This window comes from Echinops telfairi, unplaced genomic scaffold (assembly GCF_000313985.2).
Source record: "Echinops telfairi isolate 266 unplaced genomic scaffold, ASM31398v2 ScPeMD7_7469;HRSCAF=8507_0, whole genome shotgun sequence".
NCBI classification, from domain to species: domain Eukaryota; kingdom Metazoa; phylum Chordata; class Mammalia; order Afrosoricida; family Tenrecidae; genus Echinops; species Echinops telfairi.
In genome coordinates this window covers 40,376,006-40,384,744 of record NW_022111372.1, presented here as the reverse complement: position 1 = coordinate 40,384,744, position 8,739 = coordinate 40,376,006, and the positions used below count along the sequence as shown (strand labels likewise).

The following is an 8,739-nucleotide window of genomic DNA, read 5'->3' as shown; positions in this document are numbered from 1 at the left end:
GGGGCCCGTCGACCCCTCCAGTCTCTCCCTCGGCTGCCCCAAACGCCTGCGGCAAGGGTTCGGGTGCCCGCAGGGCCCTCTCATCACTGGGGCCACTTGCCGCATGAAAGTGGGGGGCACGGTACTCAAACCCGACGAATTTCAAGGCTGCAGAAGCCGCGTAAAGCTGAGCGCAGGGCGTTCGGGGGGCCGTGTGCGGAGGGGCGCGGTGGCTTGCCCGCATCTCTTCCCAGGGAGGCAGGCCTGGGTGCAGGGCGTCTATTGGGAGACGGTTGGAGAAGCAGGGGAGACGCGGGGAGGGGGTACACAACACGACAACGCGATGCACGCGACAAAGGTTTGCGCCTCATGGACCTCTGAGAGGCCGCGTGGGGTGTCCTCAAAATCTCATGGGCCTGGGGTGGTTCTCCACAGCGTTCCGGTCCGCAGTGACCATCTTCCTTAATGGGCGAGGTCCTGAGACCACAGCTGCCCAGTCACACCCGAGGGCCCGCTGGGAATGGGTGGCTCCAGGCTGGCGAACCCGAGGGCAGGCTGGGAATGGGTGGCTCCAGGCTGGGTGTGTGAGGCTGCCGATCGCCGTCTGGGCTCCAAGGTCCTGGGATGGCGGCCCCGTCCGCCATGCTTTCAAAAGAAGGTAGTGGTGGGATCTGCCGGTGGGCCCTCAGCTCCCACTGCCACACTGCGGAGCACCTTGTCTGGAGGATAAGCAGGGCAGCAAACAGAGGGACAGAGTCACCTCGTGCCTGTCGGTGGTTCAGAACCACGTTAGTTGGAGGGGATGAGGGTGGACTTAGAGGTCTCCTTTTAGGAGGGAAAAACCAGGCCATAAACCCTTGTCTGCCCAAACCCTTGAGTGCAGCCCAGCAGGGGGCCAGGGAAGGCCAGCCTCAGCGTGAGACCAGCACACTGTGCCAGGGCCTGTGAGAGGAGTCTCTCTGAGCTGCCTGAGCTCCCAGGGCTGCTGTCTGCACCACCCGGTGCCCTGAGGAGCTGTGAGGTTTCGGCAACAAGGACAATGTCCACAGCAGAAGGATGACAGCATTGAAGCAGGGACACGACTGGTGGGACAATCTAAGCTACATTTCCTCCAATTACTACTATACAAATAGGAAAGGAAAGTGGAGAAAAGGCACAAGGTAGACTCGAGACAGACAGCGATTCTGCATCCCGTTGGGGGCCAAGGGCAGCCAGGTGTCCCACATTCCAGCCTCCGCGTGAGAAGGAATGGGACAGCGGAGTAGCTGGCCAGCTTCTAGTTCTGTTCCAGTGAGAGCTGCAATGGGGTTGCCTGAAGTCCCGGGGATATTTGTTTATGCAAGGGGGCTTCAAAAGGTTAACGGGAAGTTTCATTACCTTCTAATTCCATTTCCCATTGAAGTTTTGAAGCTCCCTTATATAGAACACATATACACTCATGTATCTATGGATTGTGCCCGCCATTCATGCTGCTAACGGAACGGTTAGAGGTTTAAGGTCACCCCAATAGCCCTCAGAGAAAGCCCTGGTGATTTACTTCCAAAACATGAACTATTGAAAACTATGGAGCAGATCTGCTCTGATACACCATGAATTTGAATCAACTCCACTTACACTAGCGAGGAGGCGGATGATAGATAGATTAAACTCACTGCCAATGAGGCCATTTTCAGTTATAGTGGCCCTATAGGACAGAGCAGAATTACCCTTGTGGGGACCCTGCAGTTTGCAAACCAATTTGTAGGCTTCTATGCTGCAGGGGCCCCTTTATATATAAACACATATGCATACATATGCACATACACATACATAGGAGAAAAATGGAGCTTTCTGCTCCCATAAAGAATTAGAGTCTCGGAAACTCACAGGGGCAGTTCTACCCTGTCCTATAGGGTCACTGTGAGTCAGCATGGACTTGATGGCAGTGCGTTTGCTTTTGGTTTACCCATATCCATATACACATACAAAATAAAAATACCTGTTGAACTATTTTAAATGTACCATCAACATTCATGAATTACCTTCTCTAGATTCTGCCACTGTCACCACTCTGAACTGGCCTAGTCCAGATATCTCATATAAGTGGAATCATGCAGTACCAAGGTAAGTAAAAAGTATTACATGAGGGTTCTAGTTCATACGTGCATTTTATTCCAGACAATATGTGTTTAAACATGTCTGTGCGGTCGCTGGTCGGCTACAGACAATTTCTTTCAGTAACACGCTGGTCTGAGTGCCATGAGGGTGCCTTCAAAGAAGACAAGAAGGTCTGATGGAAGCAGTGGCCTCGAAGGAGATCACTGGGCCAGCCGCATTCCAGGCAGGAAGGTCAGCCCAGAAGGCTGTCACTGATTTGTTTTGCTTTTTTTGAGATTCCAAAGGGGTAATCATCACAGATTTTCTGAAGGATACAGAATAATCACAAGCATATTGGGAAGAAGTCTTAAGAAAACTGAAAACTGTTGGTGAGGAGAAGGTCAGGAAAGTTGCGGGGAGGAAAGCTTTCCCATCATTACAGGGACGATGCCTACTCATTCTTTGAGGGCAGCGAGGGCAGTCCCATGAGAATTTCATTGGGAACCCTTATCCCATGCACCCTACAATCCTGATGTGGCTCCTCCTCTTGTTCCCCAAACAGCCCAAACCCAAACCAAATCCACTGCCACAGAGCAATCCTACTTAGGGTTCCCAAGGCTATAAATCTTTTTTTTTACTTAATCATTGTATTGGGGGCCTCTTACAAATCTTACAACAATCCATCATTCAACTGTACACTTGTACATATGCTGCCCTCATTTCCCAAACATTTTCTTTCTACTTGAGCCCTTGGTCCAAGGCTATACATCTTTATGGGAGCAGATTACCCTATCGTCCTCCCACAGCTGGTGAAGAGCCACCAACCTTGTGTTGCGGGTTCAAACAAATGACAGCCACTATCATGTCTTGCAATTAGAAGAGACTTTATTTGGTTAACTGGACTGCAAGAATCTAAAAGTGATCCATTCGTTTGCAGTCCTGAGTAGCAAGAATAGCCAGCTTATATAGGCAAAACCCCTCTATAAGGTTAGGGGCTTCCTATGGAGCAAGCAGGTATGGCAAAAACATTCTCAAAGAGGGTACTTCTGTTACAAAACCACAATAGCAGAACAGGATTGATTATAACATCCCAAGTAACAAAATAAAAATAGTAAGTTTAATTATAGCTTCTTGGTTACAACATCAAAAGGAACAATATTTAAAAACAACAAGATCAATTACAATGTCCTGATCTTGGGAACGTAAGAGTACAGTGAACCCTCGCCACTTCGCGCTTCGACTTCCGCGGCTTCACTCTATCGCGGTTTTTGTGTAACAGCACCCACTGCCTACACCCTCTCCTTCAGAGGAAAAAGACGGCGACCCACCTGTAGAGTACATCCCTTATGTCATTTCATAGGCTATTGATTACAGTATTTGTAAGACCTATGTATAATAATACTGTATGTGAAATATGTAATACTGTACACTAGATGCCATAAATAATATAATAAATAATAAATGATAATTGTAACGTCCAAAATGTTTTACTGTATTTTCCCTTTTTCGTTTAATAAATTGGGTAATACGAGTGTAATGGTGACTAAAGGGTGTTTTTTCATGTCCTCTATGCTCTAACTACGAAAATATTTGATTTACAAATAAGGAATCTTACTTCACGGAATTTCATTTATCACGGTAGGGTCTAGGACCGATTAACCGCGATAAACGAGGGTTCACTGTACATTCTAAGATCAATCACTAGTGGAACTCCCTGAGATGGGAGAGGCAGGCGGCAGATCATTCGGCAGTCAACACAATGGAGTCTCTGGCCAGCCGGCTTCCCTTGTGGTTTTCAGTCCAGCGCTTCCTGGACAGTGCAACCGGAGCTCCTTCCAAACTCCAAGAACATGTCAAAGGGACATGACCTGAGCCACTCGAGGATGGCTGAACCGTTGTTTTGACATGGTGGAAATTGAACAGCACAGAATTTTTCAGCAAGGTTAGAGATATACCCATTTCAGAAGGAGTATATGTCAAGAAAGAACAGCTTTACTCTTTTTCACATAAAAAACTCACTATCTTGGAACAAATTCTGACTCAAAGCAACTCTCTAAGATAGGGTAGAACTGTCCCTGGGGTTTCCAATACTGTAAATTTACAAGAGCAGATAACCTCATCTTTCTCCCAAGGAGTGGCTGGTGGTTTCGAACTTCTGACCTTGCGGTTAGCAGTCCAACTTGAAACCACAATACCACCAGGGCTCCTATATATCTATATACATCTATATTAATATTTGTCTTAACTTTTTCATGAGTGTGAACTAACAGTATTTTAATTGTGGAATATAGCACATACAGAGAAAAGAATGTAAAACACAGTTGTGTAGCTCCATTCGTTTTTAGGAAGTAAATACCCAGGTCAAGGAGCTCAAAAAGAAAGAAAATGTGTTGAAGCTGATGGTGGCAGCAATTGTTCAATCATACTTGATCTCATTGAATTATGCATTGTTTTAATATCTGAAGAGCTCCCAATAAAATGATTAAAAAAAGAAAGAAAGAAAACAGAGTGTTCCAGAAAGCTCCTTACGTGGGTGGTCCTGTCTTCCTCCCTCTCCTCCGTCTCTCTTTCCACATAGCCCGCCTTTTGGTGTGGAAACCATTTTTCTTTTCTTAAATAAAGGAGCCTCATTCAGTATTTATCTTTGTGAGACTAATTTTGCTGAGGATAATGTCTTCATAAATTGTCCTGTCAAGAAGTGTTTGATAGTTTCACCATTATTTTTCAGAGATGCATAATATTCCACTGCATATGGCGGTGTGGTATAGTGGTTCCACGCTGGGCTGCGGTCCGCATGGTCGGCAGTCTGAAACCACCAGCAGCTCCTCAGGAGAAAGACTGAGCTTTCTGCTCCCCTAAACAGTTACAGTCTCAGAAAGCCACAGGGCTCGCTATGAGGGAGGCCTGACTCGATGGCAGGGAGGGAGTTCTGTATGTAAGCGTTTACTGATCCATTCCTCCGCAGAGAGGTATTTTGGTTGTTTCCATCCTTCTTCTCTTGTGAATAACACCGTGGTAAACATACATATGCATATGTATGTTCATGTTTTGCTATTTCTTTAAGGGTATATACCAAGTAGAGAGAGTACTGGGTCATATGGTATTCCTGTTTGAATTTGTTTAAGTGAGCCCCATACTGTTTCCCACAGTGGCTGTACAATTCTGCAGTTCCATCAGCACTGTGTGAATGTTCTAATCTCCATGTCCTCTCCAGAATTTGCCATTTTTTCCCCGTTTCCCCCAAAACTTTGCTATCTGTGCTGATGTGAGGCGGAATCTTTGTTTTAATTAGCATTTCTCTTACAGTTAATGATCATGAGCATTTCTTCATTTGTCTGTTGGCCCCCTGGTTGTGATCTTTGGTGAACTGTCTAGTCATGGCTTCTATTTTTTAATTGGGTTGTTTTTATTTTTATTTTATTTTATTTCACATTCAGGTTTTAAAATTTTATTTTCCAGCAGACACCCCAGCACCCCCACTCCCACCCCTCCTGGAAGTCAGTAACAACTTTCTCATACAAATGCCTTGAAGAGAAGCCCCTAGGGCAGGACTGGAAATAGCCAAGACAACAACAAAACCAAGACACACTGCTGCTTTAAACACACACACACACATTTACCAGTTGTATTCAAGCAAAATCCCGCACACGGTATTTTCATGTTTCCATGTTTCTTGGGGCCAGGGTGGCTGAAGGTCAAGGCTGGTCCTGCTAGATCCATCCCGATGTGCTCAGTTTCACATTATCCAGAGGCCCTGGATGCAAGACTCTGAGGTCTTGAAATCCAAAATGGCATGGCTCCGTCGGTGCAGAGTTTATGACAGTCTTGCTTGTCCACTTCACAAATGGACACTTGAGTGTTGCTGTGCTGGTGCAGTGTCTCCAGGGCCGGGTTGGTGGTCCTCAGTGGTGGCTCTCTCGTCCATGTTGCAGAAGCTCTCCATGGTCGACATGTTGAACTGGCTGCTGCTGCAGAACATCGAGCCTGGAGACGAGGTCAGGCAGCTGTGGTCGGTGTAGTTCTAGAACACGGTCCAGAAATCCGAGACAAATGACACACTCAGGAGTGGCAGGAACCTGCATGCTCTGGGAGGCATTGGCCATGGACACGGTGCAGTCATGGCTGACCCAGGTCAGGTGGCTCCCACTGGTCGAAAAGCTGACCCCATGCACCCAGCCACTGGAGTCGCTGCCCTAAACTCTGCAGCAGTTGACCCAAAGGCATCTTGCCACTCCATGGTGTACTGGCTGGCTTTTCATCCGCTTTCATGGAGGCAGAGAACACCCTGCACTTGAAGTTGCAGGAGCCTGCTGCCAGCAAAACATTGTTAGGATGCCAGTCCAGGCTGACGACCACCAAGCTGATAAGCTTCTTAATAGTCTTGCTCACCCACCGGTCATGTTCTGCCTCAAAGTAACACGAAAATGATCCGTGCTCTGCTTCCCACAGTGAACTTGTGCTCTAGAGGGGACCACTTCATGACGTGGCTGCTCGGTTAATCCTTAGGATCACCAGGGTGGGCCTCCAGACACTGTCCTCTGACACCAGACGTAGACATTGCAGTCTGCCCCGCAGGTGACAATATGGCCACTCCTGGGTGTCCAGTCGATGCCTGTGGTGTCCAGTCTGCTCCTTGAGCGCATGAGCTTTCTGCCCTCTGACTCTCGTTCTTCTTGTAGATGTGGACTTCATGATTACCGGGGCCAAGGGCGATCTGGGTCTGATGCCTGTTACAGGCGTGGCAGGTGATTTGCTCTAATAAAAACTGATGCATGGACGTTGTTCTTAGTGTTCTCAAAGGAATTGGGGCCAACCGAACTGGCTAGGAGTGGAGAATTCTCGGACTCTGGGAGAGAGGGAAGGAGGGGCTGACCAGTTTTTGTTTTTCTTATTGAAGTGTTGACTTTTTCTATATATTTTCAAGATTAGCCCATATTGAATATATATTGCCAAAAATCTTTTTCTAATATGTGAGTTCTCTTTTTACTCTTTTGATGAAATCTTTGATGTATTTACATGCTGTATTTTGTCTGTTATATCATTGCCAGATATTTTTCTCCAATCTGTGAATTCTCGTTTTACTTTTAAATGAAGTCTTTTGATGTGCATAAATATTGTCCTCATAGAAGGTCCCACTTCTCTATTTTATCTTTTATAGTGTGAGTGTTTTTCATTATGTTTGGTACTATATTTATACCTTGTATCAGGGTCCTTAAGTTTGTCCCTATTTTTTCATTGATGATCTTTATAGTACTCAGATTTATCTTTAAGTCTTTGGTGAATCTTGTGTTCATTTTTGTATATGGTGTGAGGTATAGGCCCTGTTTCATTCTTTGACAAGTGAAGATCCAATTTTTCCAGCATTAATTGTTTAAAAGATCATCTTTTCCTTATTTAATATATTTTAGTCCTTTATAAAAATTCGTATGTCTGTATGTGCTTTGTATTTCTGGACTCTGTTCTGATTGATGCCTACATGTCTATCAATTTAACAATATCAAGCTGCTTTGATTACTGTGCGGACTCTATTAAATAAGAGTGATGTTAAAGGACAACCCAATCTGGTTTCTGTTTAGAGGAAAAGCCTGCCTTTCTTTCTTTTTCTTTTCTTTTTTTGCACCAAAGGCATATCCTAGCTTTATTCAAGGGCCCATGCCGCAGAGTCAATATAAAAACGCAACAAAGCCCACATGGAAGCAGCACACCAACATGTGTGATCATGAAGGGCCGAAGGGACCAGGCTTCAAGCACCAAAGGTGGTGGGTGGGGGTGGGAATCATATCATCATGAATGAGGGTAGCGCGTGATGGGGACCCAATGCCCATCTGTAGACAACTGGACATCCCTTGCAGAGGGGTAGTGGGGAGATGAGTCACTCAGAGGTCAGTATAGCAATATTGAAACTCACAACCTTCCTCTAGTTCTTAAACACTTCCTCCCCACAACTACCATGATCCCAACTCTACATTGCAAACCTGGTTAGACCAGAGGATGCACAGCGGTACAGATGGGAACTGGAAACACAGGGAATGTAGGACAGATGAACCCCTCAGGACCAGCAGTGAGAGTGGCGATACCAGGAGGGAAGGGAGGGTAGGAAGGGGAATCGATCACAAGGATCTGCATATAACCTCCTCTCTGGGGGATGGGCAACAGAAGGGTGGGTGAAGGGAGACGCTGGACAGTGTAAGATAAGATAAAATAATAATTTATAAATTATTATGGGTTCATGAGGGAGGGGGGAGCGGGGAGCGGGAGGAGGGGAAAAAGGAAAATGAGCTAATTCCAGGAACCCTAGCGGAAAGCAAATTTTGAGAATGATGAGGGCAACAAATGTATAAGTGTGCTTTACACAATTGATTTATGTATGGATTGTGATAAGAGTTGTATGAGCCCCAATAAAATGATTTATAAAAAAAACAAAAACCACAAGAAGTCCTGTCCGTAAATGCGGGGGCAAGGGAAGAGGCTCCTGGGCCAGGACGCAGGGAGCCCTGCTCATGGGCTCCAGGCCTGGCTGCAGGGCCCCCAGGGTATTGCTGCTGCAATGAGGTCAGGGGGCAGCAATTGTCCTGTGGGAGCCACCTTTCATTTGCGTCAGGGACCCTCCCTTCTGGGGGTGCTCAACTTCTGCATGCCCCAGATCTTGTCCAGCACGCCAGAGATGAGGCCTCAGTGGGGTTG

At 46.4% G+C, this 8,739-nt stretch overlaps 1 pseudogene; it reads right to left on the bottom strand.

Moving 5' to 3' along the window:
* Positions 1 to 5,791: 5,791 nt before the first annotated feature.
* Positions 5,792 to 6,829, bottom strand: LOC101660721 (annotated as a pseudogene).
* Between the last annotated feature and the right edge of the window lie 1,910 nt (positions 6,830 to 8,739).